Raw genomic sequence first — 22,383 nt, forward strand, 5'->3', positions numbered from 1 at the left:
TAAAGAACTGTTCAAAAGACTCATTATACTTACCTGTCGGACTCTTGCCAGTGAAGTGCAGCATGAGCCTGCATCAATCAACACGCCCCTGCGCTGAAAGCAGGACGGAGAGCACGCTATCCAAGAAAACAAGGTGAGCTGTGGATCAAAGGGAAGGGTTGGATCCCGGGGAAGAAGGCGTTCAAGCACACAGAGACAATAGGGAGTTAAACTCTACCAACCCTGTGTTTCAGGCCCAGTCTCCAGTCGAATAGCCTCCAGGGAAGTGTTCGAGGTCGTAAGAGGTCAGAACAGGCTGAGTGACGTCCCCGTGGATACCAGGTGAGCGTTACAGAACGCAAAGCCTCACATCAAAATCCACCTGGGTGTCATGGAAACATCAGAAACCGACCAGTTAGCCCACAGGTTGGGGCAGCTACGTTCCGAAGTACATGCAGCCAGGCAGGAGACCAACACCCTGAGGAGAGAGCTGATAGTAGCCAAAGAACGCACTGATGATTTAAGCCGGCAACTTCTCCAGTCACAAGCAGGGCATGCACCATTGCCGGGAAGCGTGCCCTCGATGCCAGCGCCATCAGCCAATCCCATTCAGATAACCCTTCCTGGGGCAGTTCCCTTGGCCCCGCCCGAATGATTTACGGGGGATCCCAAGAGGTTTGCAACATTCATGAACCAGTGCCGCCTGCACTTCCTTTGTAGGCCAGGGGCCTTTCCGAATGAACAATCACGGGTCGCTTTTGTGTTATCCTACCTGAGTGGTAGCGCAGCGGACTGGTCAGCCCAAGACGATCCTTTGCTGCATGACTTCAGGGGCTTTCAGCAGGAGATGGAAAAGCTGTTCGACCTTCGTACTCGTGGGCAGGCATTAGACAACAAACTTCTGTCCCTACGTCAAGGAAATCAAGACCTATTAACATAAATAGCCACGTTCAATAGACTCGTAGTTGAAGCAGAATGGCCAGTGGAGAAGAGAACCACGTTATTTCATCAGGGGTTGCGGGGGGAGCTCAAGGATGTTCTCGCACAAGTAGTGAGCTCCCCGAAAGACTGCTCAGAATTCATTGACCTTGTTGTTCAACTAGATCATAGGTTGCAGGACTGAAGAGCAGATCGAACCAGACCGGACCCTCGCCCTATGTATGTGCGTTCAAAGGACAATACTGCCCGAACAACGGAAGGTTCAGGAGAACCAATGCAAATCGGGGGGGTCAGATCCCCCTTGACTAAAGTGGTAAGGGATAAAAGGAGACAGCAGCAGTTATGTCTGTACTGTGGAAGGTCAGGTAATTTCCTTAAAGAGTGCCCTGTGAAGCCATCGAAGAGGACGGTAGGGCCACGGACAAGGAATATATCATCAAGGAATTGGAAAACTCCCCAGCCCAGCAAGTGTAGGGGTCCACTTGTCGAGCGAAGAAAGTGAACTACAGACCTCCCGGTTTGCACTATCTGTGGTCTTGATCAATCACCAACAACCATCTCGGATGCACGCAGTAAGAGCGTACATAGACAGAGGAGCCGTTGGGAATTACATCGACCAGGATCTTGCGGCAAAGATGGGGCTTCCTTTATGCCCTAAATCAACCACCGACACTGTTACCACTGTCGATGGCACGGAAATAGCTTCCGGTCCAGTATCCCAATGCACTGCAGCTTTAACCCTTCTGTGCCAGGATGGACACCAAGAATCTATTGTTTTCGACCTCATTAAGGCACCACAGTTCCGGTTGATTTTGGGAATGCCATGGTTGGTAGCTCACAATCCTCGAATCGATTGGCGAGCAATAGAATTGGCCTTTCCCGAGAATTGCGCCCACACATGTTATCGCCAAGAGAAACAACCAATAGACACCGGAACCTCCACGCTTGCGACTGTGGCAATAGGCACCCTACCAAGTGAATACTAGGACTTTCAAGATGTCTTTCAGAAAGAACAGGCTAATACCCTGCCACCGCATAGACCATACGATTGCCAAATCGACCTGATACCCGGTGCACAAATCCCTTGTGGGCGAATTTACGCACTCACAGAACCAGAAAACCAGCACCTGAAGGCCTATCTTGACCAATACCTGGCCAACGGGTTCATCCGTCCCTCGAAGTCTCCAGCAGCCAGTCCTCTATTCTTCGTACCGAAAAAGGAGGGGACTTGAGAACGTGCATCTACTATCGCGCACTGAACCAGAGTACCGTAAAAAATCGCTACCCCCTGCCACTGATCCCTGAATTGCTTGATCAAGTCAAAGATGCCCAAATCTACACAAAACTAGACCTGATGGGGGGCATATCACCTTGTTCGCGTAAAACAGGGGACGAATGGAAAACCGCTTTTCGCACCAAATACGGCTTGTACGAATATCAAGTAATGCCCTTTGGCCTTTGCAACGCGCCTGCTGCATTTCAATACTTCATGAACGATGTCCTACGGGAATTGATTGATGTCTGTGCTCTAGTGTACATCGACGATATCCTAGTATATTCCGCATCAAAGCAGGACCATGTTAAACACGTCCGATCCATATTGGAGAAACTCTGTCAACACCAGCTCTACGCCAAGCTTGAAAAGTGCTCATTCCACTTCTCCGAGGTGGAATTCCTGGGCTTTATTCTCAGCCCGAATGGAATCCGAATGGATGTACACAAGGTAGATGCTATCCTGAACTGGCCATCCCCAAATTCATTCAAGGAGGTTCAAAGTATGCTGGGTTTTGCAAACTTCTACCGCCGGTTCATCCCAGGATTTTCACAAATCGTGCATCCCATCACCTCATTACTAAGGAAAAGCAACAAAAAGTTCCAGTGGACAACAGAATCCCAGGAGGCTTTCCAGGAACTCAAAGCAAGATTCACATCTGCCCCAATCTTACGCCACCCTCGCCCTGATCTCCCATACCTGGTGGAAACGGACGCCTCAAGCATGGCTACGGGAGCCGTCCTCTCACAAAAGGACCCCGAAACGGGCCAGTTACACTCTGTTGCCTTCTGGTCGCATAAATTCACAACCCCTGAAAATTACGCTATCACAGACAAAGAACTCCTGGCCATTAAGTCAGCCTTTAAGATATGGCGGCACTACCTCTTGGGCGCCAGACACACAATCACCGTAATAACTGACCACCGGAACCTCCAGTACCTAAAAACGGCAAAGGCCCAATCCTCACGATAACTACGTTGGGCTCTTTTTTTGCTGAATATGACTACGTGATTACCTTTCAACCAGGGGTGAAAAACGGGAAGGCCGATGCCCTTTCCCGTATGGGGGTGGAAGAGCAAGGGAATCAGACCCCTGACCCAATAGCAATCATCCCGAGTGACAAGCTCCTAGGAATCACAGCAACCATAACTCAGAAAGAATTACATGAAGAAATCCAAAACCTGATGAGTCCGGAGCAATTACAAGCGTGAAGTGCACAAGGAGAACATTACTTGATAAAAGGTCAGTTGCCCTACTTCAGGAATCGTTTATTCTTACCAAACCAAGAACTACGAGAACAAGTCATGTCCGGTTATCATGATTCCTTGATCGAGGGACACCCCGGAATCGCTAAAACCCTAGCCAAGGTAAAATGAAATTATTGGTGGCCCACGTGGCGTAAAGACATTATCCAATTCATCCTATCTTGTGGAGTGTGTGCTCAAAACAAGTCATCCAAGCAGAAACCGGCTGGGCTATTACAACCATTGGAAATCCCACCAGCACCCTGGCACACGTTGTCCCTCGATTTTATTACTGACTTACCACCCAGTCAAGGGTTTAACACTATTCTTGTGGTCGTGGACTTATTTTCAAAAATGGCACACTTCATTCCTCTTAAGGGGCTCCCAAATGCTTCCACTCCGGCCAAAGTATTTCTTGAAGGCATCGTACGGCTCCATGGGTTTCCTTCAGTTTTGGTCTCAGACCGAGGTAATCAATTTGTATCTAACTTCTGGAGAAAATTCTGCTCTATGGCCCAGATCGACATCCTGCTATCCACCAGTCACCATCCCCAAACGGATGGTCAAACTGAGAGGACAAATCAGATGCTCGAGCAGTATCTGCGTTGCATGTTACACCAAGCTGAAGGAAGCTGGTTCGACCTATTATGGATAGCTAAATATGCTTATAATAATTCCCTACACACCAGCACTGGGCAGACACCCTTTAATACCATGTATGGCAGGCACCCACATACTTCTGAGTTGGACGTTCCTACAACCCTGGAAATGCCAGCAATCAAAACCTTGCACACGACCATTTCTCAAACCTTTAAAAGGGCAGCTGAACACCTACTTCAAGCTAAGAATCACCAAAAGAAGTTTGCTGATCAACACCGAGCAAAGACCCCCAACTACCAAGTGGGAGACAAAGTCTGGCTGGCGTCTAAACAAGTATCCATTAAAGGAGCCCGAACTTTCCGTCCAAGATACCTGGGTCCATTCACCGTCACCTCTGTGATAAATCCTGTGGTGGTCAGACTAGCTTTGCCGTCAAACATGCAGATTCATCCTGTGTTCCACGTGTCTCTCCTTAAACCTGTTCAACCTGGGACCCGGGTAGCAACGCCACCGCAGCCAGTAGTAGTCACCGGGGAGCCAGAATTCAAAGTCAAGGACATCCTAGATTCAAAGTACGTCAGATCCAAATTATACTACTTAGTAGACTGGAAGGGGTATGGTCCACAAGACAGGACATGGGAGCTTTGTGAGAACATCCATGCACCTCGCTTGCTTAGACGATTTCATCAAAACCACCCAACCAAACCAGGACCAGACAGAAAAGCCACCTTGAGAGGGACCTTGGGGGGGGGAGTGCTGTCATGATTCCTGCCCCTCATGTCCCCAGCCCTCCAAGATGTCAGGCTGGAGCCAGGCCACGATCACCTACATGGCCCTCAAGGGCCTCTCCATCCCTCCAAAGACCCACTTGGAGTCGGACTTGGTGCTTGTGGCATCAGACTCACTCACTCCCATAGGATAACATTGGGGATTGGACTTGTAGTGCATTGATGGGGACAAGATGGATGCCCCCACATATTTCGGTTTCGAGAACTGCATGTGCGGTCTAGACACCTGGGATACCCAGAGACTATTTAAGCCACACCCAGGCTGAGAAACTTGCTTTGCGTTTTCTGCACCTGCAGCGTGACACTCACCGTGTTCGCATCCGTCTCCAGTAGGCCTGCATCTTTCTTCTGCGCTCAGCTCCTGCAAGAACAAGAACACCGTTAGGAACAGCCTTACCTTGCGCCGCTTCTGCCCATCAGTCATCACTCCTTCTGTTCTGCGGGCATCTTCGGCGGTGTCATTCCCATCCCAGCACGCCGCTTCCTAAGGAAAAGGGAAAAGAACAGAAAAAAGGCACTAGTAAGCATTCTGCAAATCTTCACTTATTTTTAAATACTGTACGAGCTTCAAACGCTTACTGAATCCCAGCCACTCTGGGGGAACTCTGTCTCCGGAACTTCTCATCCATCTGCAAGAGGGAAAAGACACTTCAGGTTAGCGTGGAAACATCTAGAGGTGCCGCATACCGCGTTTACCCACTGCATGTGTTCTTCACAACCGGCATCCACGCTGAAAACGTCGCGGCACCTAAAAGACACAGAAAAATAACTCAGTTCAATGCACATACAAAAGGGTTGCATCGCGCATCGCGCTCTCACTCACCTTCAGCGCTACTCATCTCAGCAGCACGCCACCATCCCCGGATGCCAGCCATCATCAAGGAAGGAAAGGAACGATGTTAGAGAACTGTTCAAAAGACTCATTATACTTACCTGTCGGACTCTTGCCAGTGAAGTAACTAGGCAGCAATGAGCCAGCATCAATCAACGCGCTGCTGCGCTGAAAGCAGGACGGAGAGCACACTATCCAAGAAAACAAGGTGAGCTGTGGATCAAAGGGAAGGGTTGGACCCCGGGGAAGAAGGGGTTCAAGCTCACAGAGAAAATAGGGAGTTAAACTCTACCAATCCTGTGTTTAAGGCCCAGTCTCCAGTCGAATAGCCTCCAGGGAAGGGTTCAAGGTTGTAAGAGGTCAGAACAGGCTGAGTGACATCCCCGTGGATACCAGGTGAGCGTTACACTCTTCCCACATTGCCTTCATATGTGTTGATATGAAGTTTGATCCCCTGTCAGAAATGACTTACTTGGGGAATCCAACACGGTAGAATATCCCAATCAGAACCTCCGCAACCATGGGGGCTTTGATGCTCCTCAGAGGGTCAGCCTCAAGTTACCTTGTGGCGTGGTCTACCACCACCAAGATGTATCTGTTCTTGCCAGGGAGCAGCATGGAGCGGCTTTGGGAGCATTAGTCAACTCCAGACTGGATACCAGTTCCATGTTTGCAGGTCTTCCCACCTGCCAATTGTGACCAGTTACAAATAGTCACATATTTAGCCATTCAGTTTATGTTCACCATTATAAAGAAAGAACTCGTTGCTGCTGTCAGGAAATCATTGCTCTGACTATCAGTGCAATGTTGGGTATCTTTAAAGATATTACTTTACATTTTCAAATCCCCACACAAATATACAGCTCCAAATCTGGAAAATGAGTTAGCTCCATATTTACCAGCATATTGCTTTCGTTCTGAAAAACATTGGGCCTCATTACAAGCATGGTGGTCCAGGAACTACGGTACCGGTAAGCATGCCAGTACCGTAGTTCCCGGACCGCCATACTACGTGCTCTGCTCGCGGGTGCTGTTTCACCCGCCAGGTTTTTCCTGGGGGGTGTAACGGCACCCGTGAGCAGAGCATGTCGGATGCACCGGCACAACTCTGTATGTGCCGGTGCATCCGACCTCCCCATCCCCATTCAGCCCTGTGGGGCAGAATGGGGATCAGGAGGCCCTTGATTCCGGCACCCGCAAATGGGCAATTACTGGGTCCGCCAAGCTCGGCATGACCCGGTTCTTGCCCATTCGCGGGTGTCGGAAAAAATGCAACCCAGGCAGCAGCCGTGCCCTTAATAAGGGCACGGCTACCGCCAGAGTTGTAATGAGGTCCAATTTACTTTGAATGTGTCAATGGGGGTCATTACGACCCTGGCGTTAAGGGGTTAATGGCGCCGTAAAAGGCTGCAGCGCCGTTAACCCCTTAGCGCCTAATTACGTGGTCCCTTTGTGGGACCCGACCTGAACGGCTGGTCTGGCCCAGCCATTAAAGTAGGGACCCGCAAAGGGACCTTCGAGGTAATTGCGGTACCGCAATTTGCGGTACAGTAATTACCGCCTTCCCCAGTCCCATTGAGCCCTATGGGGCAAAAATGGGAATGGGGAAGGGCCAATGTTCAATGGGGAATTACCGCCCCGCCAACCTTGGAATGGGGTGGTAATTCCCCATTGAACATTGGCGGACTCGTTAAAACACCGGCAGCAACCATGGTGCTAATAGCGCCATGGGTTACCGCCAGTGTTGTAATGAGGGCCAATGTCACAGTCCCAGGTGACCAAATATGCAAAGTAGGCACGAGCCTGTGGGCCCCACTCCTTTTAGGCACCCTGTGACAACGGATCCAAATAATATTGATTTGATCTTGAAAGAAAATTACAATCAAGCTTTCTTAAATTGTTTCCAAAAGATAGAAGAAACTAATCAACTCAAAGGGCCTCATTACATGGATGGCGGTAAGGGTTTACCGGTACCGGTAAATCCTTACCGCCTTACTACGAGGTCCCTTTGCGGGTTGGGGAATTGAACGCCTGCTTTTTGCAGGCGTTAAAAACCAACCCGCAAAGGGACCAGGGAGCTAATTACGGTACCGCAATTTGCGGTACCGTAATTAGTGCCTTCCCCATTCCCATAGAGCCCTATGGGGCAAAAATGGGAATGGGGAAGGGCAATGGTGGAAGGGGGAATTACTGCCCCACCAACCTTGGAATAGGGCGGTAATTCCCCTTTCCACCAAGGCGGTGCCGGTATTTTACATGTCGCTGAACCATGGCGCTAATAGCGCCATGGTTCACCGCCATCCGTGTAATGAGGCCCAAAGAAACTAAAATTTTACATTAAAGACTCTATAGAGAAAATAAAGTATTAATGTAATGTACCCATTAACAGCTTAAAGTGCATAAACCAGAGACGTCAGATTCACATAACAGTTTGGGCCTCATCATGATTCTGGCGGTAACGCTTAAATGCAGTGGTACCGCTATTACCGCCACATTTAAGGGTCCACCAGATCATGGCCTTGGCTGACTTCCCCTGAGCTCTGAGCTGGGGGCAAATCCGCCGCAAATGTGCAGATTTTCAGTGCTATTACCGCTGGCGGGAAATCTGCCAGCAGTAAAAGCGCGAATATTCCCCATTGGGCCCAATGGGGAATGAGGGATTCCCGAATGGGCCCAATGGGGAATGGGAACCAACCGTTCCGCCAAATCCGTGATCCGCCACTATTTGCACTGGGGGGTTTGGCGGTAGTGCTAATAGCACCGGGGCTACCGCCCAACATGTTACCGGCGCCTGACTTACCAGCTGCCGGGGTTGTAATACCCCGGTGTTACCGACAAGTCAGGCACCGGTAACTGTTTACGTGTCCGGCGGCTACCTGTGCGGTTACCGCTAGACCCGTAATGAGGGCCATGGTGTGGTCTTCATTGCTGCACTCTAGGAGTAAATCAAACTACAACAATTCACCTGGCCTCCCGGACCTTCCTGTGTGAGAACATCTATTGGCTGTTTCAACTCCAGGGGAACACAGGTGCCCCTCCTTAAACGTTCTTCCTTTACCACTGACAGTCCAGAGTGCATTAAGTTGCATGTTCTGATCTCTTTCACATCCATCCCCTCCTTCGCTTTTAAGCAATTTTGACATGCCGTCATTGCTGTGTATATACCATTTTCATGGGGGACTGCAGAATTTCATCTTTGAACGGCTCAAGGCTGACGGACTATGGTCTGGCATGATGCACTGTGTAATTGGCATGCTCCCCGTCTAAAGAACCCCCACACGCATCCTATTGGTGGGAAGGTGATTTCTGGAAACATCTTCAAAAGAATTGCTCTCTTTCGCTAACTTGTGGGTGATCATGAATTTTTAATCACATGTCTCTAACCTGGACAAAAATGTGGGTTTTGGTTACCATGCATTACAAGAGAGGTTGGTAGTTAATTAATCAATATTGCAAGATTGTATGAGTCTAATACGTCCTCTGAAGCTTTTATGTGGCGGATAAAGTCTGCTGTAAACCTTTCTGGTTTTCGTGATGGTCCGATTTGCCTGTACTGCTTCCAGTCATTTGAACTGTTTGTGGAGTTCCCCATGGGCCCCTTCCAGAGGTCAGGTCTTTGACTTGGATCTCCTTTAATGGCTTCCTTTATCAGTCAAAGAAGGGATCCTACTGTTTTTGGTGCAGCTTTGATCCCCAGGTCTCCAAGATTCCACGTAGATAAACAATTTGATTCAAATCAAATGTACCTTTCTGGGTAAATTGTTCCGTGGGGTCATTGTGTGTAGAATAGTGACATTTACCCAGAAAGTTACCAGCCTTGGGACAGTAATTTGTGTCAATAAAATAGGCTGTATTTCCCTCAGGGGGAAGTGGCACTTGCTTCGATGTACCTGATACCATTCTCACAGGATAAGACAAGGACTGGCCTATGAGCAAGTCTGTGGCCCACATTTTGCAATGCCCCATGCGTTAGCACTAAGACACCACCAGACCTGACATGGCTCATTGACCTCTTAGTAGCATTGCTTTACACTTTACAGAGTAGTCCCCAGATGGTGCTCCTCCCCGTTGCTATCAATTTTCCAGTTTTTCCAGTTTCCTCTAGCCATGCCCCAAGCAGTAGCATTGAAATAGAGTTTATTTCCCCTATTACACCACACATCAATAGTGGACCAGAGACAGAGCAGAAGACGAGGGTCTCACACACACACACCAACACAAAGTGGCTGAGTGGAAAGCCTAACTGAGTTACGATAGGAAGAGCGGAAATTAGAGTCTTCATTGAAGCCACACTTCCCAAGGCAGTGGGTCTATAGCTGCATAGAAGAACCGGGCCGCAGGATGAGTGAATGCATAGGCAGCTAACTCCTGCGCACGGTCACTTTTTGGCATTGGTACAGCATTTTCTACTGCTGGCACTGTACAATGCCTGTTGAGACAAGCAGAAGGAGTGTGAGGCTATCTAAAGGGTTTGAAATCTGCACAGACCTTTTATATTTTGGCATTCCTTCAGTAGTTATTTATACAAAAATACTTCTCCCTGGATCAATGATTTACTCCTCTAGATATCGTGCAAGGGTGCATGGGGTTTTCACTTTTGACAGCTGTCTTTGACCAATGATAGACATGATCAACAGAACAAACAAGAATCAGTTAAGTCCATCTGCTGAATAAAAGTTCTTCCTCTCTCCAGTTGGCAAAAGGGCCCCCTGACCCAGGGCCACATCCCTCAGCGAGTTCTCCATGAAGACAAAGCGTCTTACCTTCTTCAGTTGGCCCAGGAGCATCGCTGAGCGGGCTAGTCTATGACTCATTTGTGGTGCCCGCAGTCAGTGGTATCTGAGGTCCAGGCACCAATTATGTCAAAGAAATCAGATATGGGACTCAAATCTCGTTGAGGGTCAGTCAGTAAACATTTAATAGCTACGTCTGCAAGGGGAACATAGGAAAGAACACGATACAACACCCCCAAAATCCCGATCCTATGTGTCTCACGCTGCCCGTACAACTTCCTATACAGATTCTTCTTTTTTTTTAGCAACTTCTTTACTGATTTTACAGAAACACAGCAGCAGTCTATACATAACAGGCAATTCAATCAAAACACATCTAAGGCGCAAAGGCAGCTGGCCTATTAGATAGAAAAATAAAAAAAAATAAAAGAAAATAAATTCATTTATTCTGGAAAGATGTCCTCTGGCAAATAGACCGTGTTCTGGGCTTTTTCCCTCCTCTGCATGCCTAACTTATGCCTTTTGGGTTTATTTATGGCTGAAATTAATTTGCCAGTTGGTAAACTCTCCTGGGTCTAAAGAGTTCTTGTGGTGGCTAAGAATCATATTCTGTTGCATTGGAAGAGTGATGTTAGACCAACAGCTGACCGCTGGCTTCACAGCCTGTTGCTCCTCTCCAGTAGCGAGAGGGTGTCCTTCCAGTGTAAGCAGCGGCTTTATAAGTACTGTGAGGGGCCGGAGTAAGGAGACACTGACAAAGGTCGTTTTATATTTTTACCAATAATGCATTTATTTAAATAATAAAAGGGGATGGAAAAATGCCTCACTAGCCTAACTCTATGAAGGGTTTCCCAGCCTCAACAAAACTAACCAACGAGGCAGTCCTTGCAGGAATGTCCTAAAAAATGTCCACGGTCGTGTGTCAAAACCCTAACTTGACCCTCACACTAAAATGCTTCAAAAACCTACTACAAGGGAAAAATAATATGTTGGCTGCCCTCCTGCAGCTTTTCTTCTAATGTCGAGATCTCACTGCCTAATTGGCTCAGTGATGCCAGTTTATTAGATTTCAGGAAGTGGCCTTCTTCCTTAGTTGTTGAAAAATGATGCCCACTCAGTGTCAATGGGACAATCCCCTTCCTTGGCCTCACTCCCCGATCTAATAATGCCAGGGGGACAATCCTCGTTGCTGGTCTTTCCATTCATTACTATAATGTATGCTTTGTTCCCATCGATGTTTATACTAGTTACTTGACACCAACCAGTATGGATCTGTTCTGCGTGTGTAGTTGACCCATAGACTTGTTGTGCATAAACAATTGTTTATGTCACATTGTACAGGTCTATGGCAGAGTTGGTCTTTTCTCCTGATAATAGTTCTCGGGTTGGTTTCATAACCCAATATCACTGGGACTAGGAAGATGTGCGGCCAGGATGGATTTTGCCACTTTCGCAGTGCCTTCATACTAAAATGGGTATTCTACAATGCATTTATCCCTCTTTGCTAGGATGCCTGTGGTTGTGTTTTCTCTCCACAGGATACATTACATATCCTACTGATTCAATTTCTTTTGGTAGGGACACCGCCCCCTCTCACTACTCAGCCCCGATTTACCCCAGACAAATACCTGTTTGTATGTCTTGTTTTTGCATATGCTTTCAGGGTCCTGCAATATAGGGAAGACCTCCATGTCTCTTCTGCTTGACAGCCTCATTGGAAAAAGTTGTTCTGCTGTCATGTGACCCGCTTCCAAATGGTCGAGAGCTACACCAGCCAGCAAAACCCTTTCCGGCACCGCCGGTCATATTTCTGTGCCTCCGCTCCCTGGTACATTGGGCCTCATTACAAGTATGGCGGTAAGGCAACAACGGTGCCAGTATCGCTACCGGCACTGTTGCTACCGTACCGCCATACTAGGAGTTCTGCTTGTGGGTGCCTTTGCAGCGACCAGGTCTGACCTGGTGGCCGTAACGGCACATGCGAGCAGAACAGGATGGTAGCACCGGTAACGTTTTTAACGGTACCAGTGCTACCACTCTCCCCATTCCCATTCAGTCCTATGGGGTCGAATGGGTGTTGGGAGTCCCTTATTACCGTCACCCGCGAATGGGCAAATACCGGGTCCGCCAAACACGGCATGACCTGGTAATTGCCCATTCGCGGGTGCCAGATAAAAAATGGATACCGACGACAGCCGTCCCCAGATACAGCTGCCTCTTCCGGAGATAATCTCCGGTTTCTGCAGCCTGCTTCGTTCTTGTGAGACTCCATGAATGGTGGAGCTGTGAGGGTTAAACGTTGCACCTCTTTCTGTTGTACTCTCTGTAAGATACTCTCTTTTCATATCTTCCAACCACATTTGTGACAGCCACAGTTTACCTCCATTCCTGATCACTACTGCTTCCAGTCCTTCCTCGGCCTCCACCACTATGTCCTCTCCAGGTTGCACACTTCAAACTACCACCACAACTGCTACTACTACGACCACTTCCACTCCAACCAGTGTTTGGTCCTTCTTTTCTTTTGATTGTAAGAATATTTTTCGTATTTTTTCGTTGCTGGTACTTTGCTTCCTCCTTATGTGGCCTCCTCATCCCAGTACCTGCAGCATATGTAGATGGAGGTTTTATTTTTGAATACTTGGCTTGGTAAGGCACATGTGTGTTAGAACAAGAAAGAATGTGGAAGACCTTGTAATTAGATGGGATTTTTGGGATTGCAGCAGTGTTCCTTTGTTGGCAGACAGGGACATATTCACGGGACTGGTCACAATACACATTTGGAATGATTTTAATGATTTGTATGTTTAGCCCTCCCTTGCCCCACTATTTTCTTTTTCTTATACAGATTCTGAATACAGTGAAACCAGTGGGTCTGGCATAAGAATGTATGACTTCATTATACTTTCCAATAGACACAATGGGCCTCATAAATTTGCCGGTCCAGGAACTACGGTACCGTAGTACCCGGACTGGTGTATGGGAGGAAAGGTCTTTCCTGGCTCCCCTTCCCTCCATGTCTCCCAAGCATTCAGACTATGGCCCTCATTACGACCCAGGCGGTAAATCCCCATTTCCCATTTTACCCTTCCCCATTCCCATTTTCGCCCCATAGGGCATAATGGGAATGGGGAAAGGCGATAATTACGGCACCGTAAATTACGGTGCCGTAATTATCGCCAAGGTCCCTTTGCGGCATGGATTTTAACGGCTGCAAAAAAGCAGCCGTTAAAAGTCATCCCGCAAAGGGAACCTTGTAATCAGGTGTTAAGGGTCGGCGCCGTTTACGGCGCCGTAACCCCTTAAGGCCTGAGTCAGAATGAGGGCCTATGTCTCCTCCAGCAGCCACCCATGCGCCTATGGCCAGGGATGCAGGATGACTGCGCACCGACACATGTGGCTGCAATGCTTATCTGTTAGGATGGTACCAAACTCCATTTTGTGATACACTCAGACTCCATACTGAACATAATAATTTAGGCCTCATTGGCACAAGCAGTCTGCAGGGCTGCAGCTCTCCCTTCCTGACCGCGCACAGCGAGCCGGCGCTTCCCTCACCCTCCTCCCCTTGGCTGCTCTGCTGCAGGCCTGTTCTCACGGGAGGCTAGGCGCGAAAAAGCTACATTACAAACACTGTATCCTTCACCTTCCGCAGTCCATCGTTGACCTGCAGATGACCGGGCTGAAGCTGGGTCTGAGAAAAACAAGCTGCCTCCATAAAACTTATCCTGTCCTCTCGCAGCCCCCCACATCCATGACACATGCTGTGGATAACCCCCCGCCCTGTTCCCCGTTTGAAGTGCCGACATGTATACTAAATCCGTGTGCCACCCTGTTCCACCCATTCAGCTAAGTCACTTGAAGGGACGATAAATCTGCTTCGAGTCCATGAGATTGATTGTACATATTGAAATAAGATGGCTCTCACCCATCCCTGATCGCACACAAAATGATGAAGTGTATTTTCGAGCCTTGTATTACTAATCAGGGATTACTGCTGCTGCACAATACACAAAGCAATGTATGATATCCGTATATACTCTATGACTTCCTAAAAATTTACAATTCTACATGTATTCATTTAAGTGTTGCAATATGTATGGTTTCAATGTAATGGGTGCTCACTCTATAATAGAGTGTCCTCTGTAGCATTTGTTTACCCTCTGAGTATTGAGATATGCACGTCATATTATAAGCAGAACGTTGCAGACTTTTCCCTGCACCAATGCACACACTAACCTATGTCTACCTCAACTGAATGCAAGCTATATGTGTGTGCCCCTCACAACATAGAGAATATACGGCCCAACATGCTAAGGGGCTGTTTCTCCCCTCACCCTCTCCCTCCCCCTCTGGCTTGCCCAGGATTCGAAGCCTCAGCCCTGCGAATGATGTGATACTACAACTATAACCTCTCACCCCTTTCGTTGAGCCTGTACCAAGCATGCACCCTCCCCTCAGCCCCCGTAACTCACGATGCTACCATTAATCTGCCAGTCACCCCCAGACTATGGTTAATTAAATATGGGTAGTAAGCCCCTCATCTTAATCGTAATGCTGTTTGAAGTAAGAGTGCATGCCCCTCCTGAAGTACACCGCCCCGGCTCACCCCTGACCCCCCTGTGTAGCAATATATTCTTCTCACACAAACAAATAATAAATAATTGCCTTAGGAGATCTAATGATTGACAAATGTGACACCATAATCTTATGAGTAATTTTGCCTTTTAGGCCCATGTGTTCCCACTTTTATTGTTCATGTCAAACGTTTAAGGGTATGTCTCTCATGTGTCAACTTAGATAGATGATGGTCAAAGTATGTGTGTCCACAAGGGCAACTGTTATGTAGCATAAATTGTAACAGCTCGAAGCTCCTCAGACTCAGCGCTCCACCCAAATGAGCCCAGCTGACCCGATAACCCCGCACTGGCAGCACGTGGATCTCCGCCAATCATGGAGCACCGTCCGTATATACCACATAGTATCCAGTCTTTGCCACCCAATCCCCACAACTATGTGTCCCCTAAAGCTTACCTCACTAATGACGTTATTTTGTAATAAATATGAATGTCTTTCTATTGTCCAGAAGAGCGCTCTCGGAGTTTGCAGAGTTCTCTGCTTGCCTATATTGGTTTAGATAAACTTTAAACTTTTTATCTCACCCGCACTTGGTCTTGGTCTCATTCCCATCTGGGGTGTGTCCATTATTGACTCTCATTGTGGAGCTTTAAATGCCTTTTTTGTGGGATGCTCACTTTCACGAGTTGTGCTCGTGGGTGCCTTTCTGCCCGACAGGTCGGACCTGGCGGGCAGAGCGGCACCCGCGAGCTCAGCATGTCGGATGCACCGGCAACGTTCATAACGGTGCCGGTGCATCCGGCTTCCCCATTCCCATTGAGCCCTATGGGGGTCAAATTTGGAATTAGGGAAGAATTTTTCCCGGCACCCCGGAATGGGCAAATACCGGGTCCGGCAAGGCCGTAATGACCCGGTAATTGCCCATTTCTGGGCGCTGGAAAAAATAAAATACCAGCGGCAGCCTTGCCTTTATTACAGGCATGGATACCGCCAGACAATGGGCCTCATTCCGAGTTTGGAGGTAGCCATGGCGCTATTTGCGCCATGGCTGCCTCCAAAACTGGGACCGGCACCGGTCTGGTTGAATGGGGACTTACCGGACATTCCGAGTTGTCCCGACCCGGTAAGTCCCCATTCAATAAACCATTCCCCATTCCCATTTGAGCCCCATAGGGCTCAAATGGGAATGGGGAAGGCGCTAATTATGGGCCCGCGAATAGCAGGCCCGTAATTAGTGCCCTGGTCCCTTAGCGGGACCTGTAAAGGACGTGTGGTCAGACTACACGTTCTTTGCGGTTCCCCCTAAGGGACCTCGGAATTGGGCAATAAGGGTTTAACGGCACCGGTCTCCTTACCGGTGCCCGGTATCTCTTACCGCCCAAGTTAGATTGACCCTCAATGATTCTGTATGTAAAAACGGTCAAGCCCTGGTCTCTCCTGGGTAACTCCCTTCACCTCCTAAAAGATACCAGTGCAGATGTGCATCTGATTCCCAAATAGGCTCACACCCTATCATCAACATTGTGTTTAAAGTCAGGTCTACCTATATCAAGGTAGGATTTGGCAGTGTATGTGGAGTCCCTTTAACATGTGCCGAGGCTGCTTTTAAGCGAGAATGCAATTACACTCTCACTTCTGTATGCCAAAGTGAAACTCCATTTTGTCAGTAAGCATATAAGCAGTGCAAAATGGAGTCTCCCTAGCTCTACCAGGCCAGTGCAGGAAATACATTGTCTAGTCTTCTTAAATTAAAACATTTCTTCTCTTTTCTGTCTGACCTTACTGCATTTCAACCCACTTTTTTCCGCAGTTTTAACTTGGTTGTCTTTTTCAGGGTTCCGGGCTATACATTTTTTGTACTCCATTCTCGAAAAGGTGTTAAGGAAAACAGAAAATGCGTTACTAGAACAGGGTATTAATATAAACAAAATAAGCGCATCAAGGATATGAACACAACATCTTTTGTGCACCTAAACCTCAGTAGCACCTAAGCCAGGGGTCTGACACCTGTGGCTCTCCAGCTTTTTGTACTACAACTCCTATGACCCCTTGCTGTTGGCTATGCTGGCTAAGCCTCATGGGAGTTGTAGTCCAAAACACAAGGAAAAGCAAATGTTGACTAGCTCCTGGCATAACTAAATTTCATTGTTTTACGTATCTGTTTGCACATAGGTTTCTCTGCTTGTGGTAAGGAATTTGACTCAAGTCAAAAGTCACCCATTGGGTATAATTGGCATACTTTTTTTTTTTTTTGTTTGGCTGAAATTCAACCTTTCAAATATTTGGTACAAAACATAAAAAGAAAATCTTAATGCAATCATTACATTACAATTCATTATTTTACAAGCAGAATTACAATTTTCCATAGCTTAAAAATAAACCTTCTTTATACTTTGGTATATACATTAACAAAGAATGGTAGATAAAAATGTAACTAAAGCAATGTATATTGCTGAACGCTCACTATTGATCAAAAGCCCCCAAATTTCTACATCAGTACGAGAGCAGAAGAGCTGCAACAGATTTTTAAAATAAGTTTGCCGTAATGTTTCCAAAGCTGGACAGCACACTACTAAATGCATGAGGGACTCAATTAGCTTATTGTTCTTACAAAAACGACACCATTTACTTTGCTTTAATTCATTATCCCGTCTGGCCAAGATTTCATAAATTGGATGGAGATTTAGGCGCGTTCTTAACATTTGTATTCTCAAAAAGTGAGAAGGACATTTTTGGAGATATGTTTCCATTGTACCCATTTTTTTTGGATGGAAGATTGAAGAGGAAAAATCAACTAGTTTTTTACACATATCTTGGGTCACAATCCAATCATATAGAAACAGTGTTTTCTTGGCTTTTGTTGGATTTAGGATTAGAATTTGCAAAGAGATATTAGCTTCAGTAAGCGTTTTGAGTACACATTTAAACCACACTTTAGGAAAATTATCAGTGGACTTTAGGAGGTAATGTGCAATGGTGTGCAACACGTTTTTCTTAGAGGCACCTACCAGGCACTTCCTAAAGAAACAGCACATTTTCCACATAACATGACAATAGATTGAACAAGTGCCCATTTCCAGTCTCAACAAAGCCGTGGGGGTGCAATTGGGAAGTTTAAAAACAGATTTCCAGAATAAACCTTCATACCTATCCAAATAGTTTCTTGGTTGAGGTAATTGAGAATCGGCCCTGTAAGATATTATGGGAATTTCTTTTTGCTTATAGAATAGTAGTATGTGATTTGTTGTAAATTTCCTGTATTTGCGCATTATGATCGAGGCTTGAGAAGCTAATGATATAATTTTGGCCTTTAGGATAGAGACTTGCAAAAGAGTCTCTGAACTGCCAGAGAAATGTAAGCCTAGGTATTTATAGTTATTAACTACACAGAGATTATGCTTGTTTAATATCCATTTACATCGTTTGATGTTTTTCTTTTTTTTGTTATTTTGGCAAATAACCACCTGAGTTTTTTCTGTATTAATTACTAAATTATTTACTCTGCTGTAGTTCTCTAGGCATTGAAGTAATTTCTGAAGGCCTCTAGGGGTCTGTGATACAAGCACTAGGTCGTCTGCGTAAAGGATCCATCTAATTTTTTTTGTCCCTAATTTAGGTGCGGCACTTTCTGTATCTTCAAATTCAGTTCCCAAATCTAGTAAGAACAGGTTAAAGAGCGTCGAGGCTAAAATACAGCCTTGTTTGACGCCTCTTTCTATTATTCTTCTATTATTCATTGTAATGAATGGGGACAACTGTACTTTCTAAGTTTAGAAAATAGCAAGCTTCGATCAACAGAATCAAATGCACAGCGGAAATCAACAAATGCCATATAAAGGTTTTGGTTTTGATTGATATATTTTGCTCTTAGCATATTGAGAACTATCATGTTTGGGGTCGTGCCGAGCCCAGACACGAATCCAGTTTGGAATGGATCACGCATATTGACTAAATTCATCCAAGTATTCAATTCTTTCAGAACAATTCTGGTATAAATTTCTCCCGGCGCATCAAGCAGCGGAATTGTCCTGTAACTGTCTGGTTTCTCTTGATTGCCTTTTTTTTTATAAAGAGGGACTATGATGGAGTGTTTCCAAGAGCAAGGGATGGTTTGAGAGTAATTAATCTGCTGAAATATGGAAAATAAGATGTTAGTCCATAGCTCTGGATTTTGTTTAAATATAAAGTTTGACAGGCCATCGGGCCCTGGAGCTCTTGAAGCGCTAATTGTTTGAATATAATATAATATGTCTGCTCTGTCTATGTTGAGATGGAATGGAAAAGCTTAGTTCTAGTGTGCACTTGATCATCCTGATTGGGTGAGGCAAGGATTTTCTGGAAGTATTCCACCCATGTAGTTTCTGGAACATGTTGGATTTGTTTGCAGTGTTGTTGAGACGAAGTTAGCTCATTTATGACTTTCCATATGCGTGTGGTGTTCTTGTCTTTTATAAGTTCAAGCATTTGTTCTCTGTCTACTTGTAAGATTTGTACTTTGTGGTGTCGGATCCAATTTTTGTAATTTGTTTTTGGTAACTTAAGCTTTTGGTAACAAATACATGCTGGTAGAAGCTTCACCTGCCGCTTTTCCTTCCTGAAAAGTGCTTTTCTTTCCTTGATTTTCAAGTCGAACACATGATTTCGAGGCATATATTGTTTATGCTTGTTACCTGCTTGACTCATTTTTTGCAGTATTTCATGATAAACGGATCTGGGGACTATATGAGCATTTTCAAAAGCTGTTTCCAGCGTTATGCCGAATTGAGTAATGGTGTCAGTAGTCCAACGCACTCTATTGACACTGTTATTTGTTGTTATAGAATGACCCCAATTTGTTTTAATAACCCGTAGTTGTCATTGAGTAGTTAACCATTGCAGGCAGAGCATATTGTGATCACTATTCTTTGTTTGTTCAATTTTGAATTCAGATGGATATGTGGAAAGTGAGCCACTTGTGTAAATGTAGTCGAAGATTCCACAGGAACCTCTTTGCGACCAGATGTTTTGAGGAGGATGATCTGTGGGGCCAGACCCATTCATCATAATGAAACCTCTTGTTTTTATAAGATGGTTCCATAGGGCTCTCCTATTTTGTTCGGCAGCCTTCAACTTTGCTAGGCAGTGGAGGTTTAAATCGCCCGCTAAGATGGTATGGGCTATTTTAGGCACAGAGGTGATGTAATCCAATAAGGTTGACACATTAGTTACAAACTCTGACTCCTCAGTTCTTAAAGGGTTCCAGTAAAGATTAACTAGAGCATAAAGGATGGAATTGATTGACACAATAGTTAATTGAGTATAATAATTTGGAGAATATTTGTGTATGATGGATATGTTAGCACTAATTTTGGTGGCGGTCAGAAGGCCACACATGGGACGGCCTCTGTGGCTTTTAAGAGCTACAGTGGCATGTAATTCATGATTGTCCCATAAGATTGCATTCGTGATCCAAGTTTCCTGTAACATTATAATGTCATAGCCCGAGAGTGCATTAGCCTTGTTTCCAAGTAAGTGACTAAATCCACATGTGTTCCAGGAAACAAGGCATATTGCAACTTTCACATCCTTTCGCTCTAGTTAACTTTTAGTTACATTACATTGACATTGACATTTTTGATTTGTATCGTATTCAGCATCTTGATTGACATCGCTAAGGCACCAAGTAACATTTTTTTGTGGCCTTCTTTTGCGAATGAGTTTGCCATAGTTTCATCTTGTGATTCACACATGACAAGGAAACCCATAGAAAATAGAACTTCCTTTGCTTGCCATACTAGATTTTTAATCACTCTAGACCGGAACCATAATCTAACAGTGCTTCTTTGATTCAAAGCTATAAATTCAACTTGTTTCTTGTCAGAACTAATGATGTCATTCAGGGAATCAATATCAAAGAATAATTCCAAAATGCTTTGACGGTTTAGAGTGTATTGAGGATATGGTTTGGGACGGCAACTCAAGAGCAATGAACCCAGATTATGATAATTGGGTTTAGTTCGCATTTTCTCTTGAGATGTTGTCGTGTTTTGCTTAAATAGTATCGATGGAGGTTTGCCTGTTTCAGCATTGGTTTTTATAGGAAGCAGTGATTTTATCATTTGGGCTATTTCAGCCTCGTGACTTTCCTTGTGATTGGATAGTGTAGCATTACCAACAGTGTGCAAACTTGCACAGGATGTTTTATTCATATTTGAAGGCATACTTTTGTAGTTTCTTGAATCACACTTACTTGGTTGATCACTATTGATTTGGCACACACACGGTTTGGGGGACATGGAGGACTTGCCTGTAAATATAGGCATTGTAAGGTCTCTCTGAATTGAGCATTGGGCCATGTATGCATCAACTGCTTTTCTAATCTCCTCTCGTCGTGAGGCTGTACTTTATTTTGCATCATTTGACAAGTGAACAATCTGTTCAGATGTTGGTGAAATAGTGACTACTTTTGATGGAGTTTCTTTATGCATGTTTGCAGGAGAATTCACTGCATTAATCAATTCGTCCAGTGGTTCATGAGGGATCAATTTTTGGGTGGAAAAGAAAGCAGCATTCGGTTGTTGTTTGCGGGCTTGCACCAGTAATTGATATTTTTTTGCAACATCCAAAGAGGCTAATTGGGAACTTGAATTTGGTACATTAAATTGTTTAATGAACTGCTTGGAGGCAGCAGTCATTGAATATTTAGTGCTCTTGATGTTTTTAGATTTTTTAGTCGCTAAGTTAGATGTTTTTTTAGAACTTGTTTGCTTTGCAATGTGGTCTTTTTTTGAGAAAATAGTATAAACCTCATTGACTGCTGTATTTGTGGGGATCTTATTTCCCTGTTTTTCCAGTATGACTGGGTCATTCGGAGCACTGACAGCTAGATCAACAATGATGTTGGTAAAACATGGAAGCACTGGAATACCTAAATTAGAACCAGGGCTTACGTGACCATTCGTAGCAATTTCAGGCGATGTGGCAGAGTCACCCATTCTTATATGTTCTTTTTTCCTGGACTGAGTAATAATTACGGCATCTTGCAACAATGATGCAGCATCATATTTGGTTTGCCAAGTTACTACCGAATTAAGTAAGTCAGTTTGAACTTTTATCTTGTAATTCAAAGTATCAAATAATTTGATCAAGGTATTCATGGTTGTTTGCATTGCTTCGAAAGACATTATAACTGCTTTAAACACACCCTCATGCATTGGGTGGAATTGTGATTCAAGTTCCTACGTGGTGTAGGATTTAAAAATGATGATGATGACACACATTGATTCTGGTGGGTGATTTCAGAAATGTGAGGTGAGAAGGATAGTTTCTCTTCCACGATATGGTTGGATAATTCACTCTGGGAATTAACTAGATCAATAGTCACAGGCACAATGTTATGTGATATGGATGGAGAGGAAGAACAATTGCCCATGGCAAC

Source organism: Ambystoma mexicanum, chromosome 1p (assembly GCF_040938575.1).
Source record: "Ambystoma mexicanum isolate Mex_15411 chromosome 1p, UKY_AmexF1_1, whole genome shotgun sequence".
In the NCBI taxonomy this organism is placed as follows: domain Eukaryota; kingdom Metazoa; phylum Chordata; class Amphibia; order Caudata; family Ambystomatidae; genus Ambystoma; species Ambystoma mexicanum.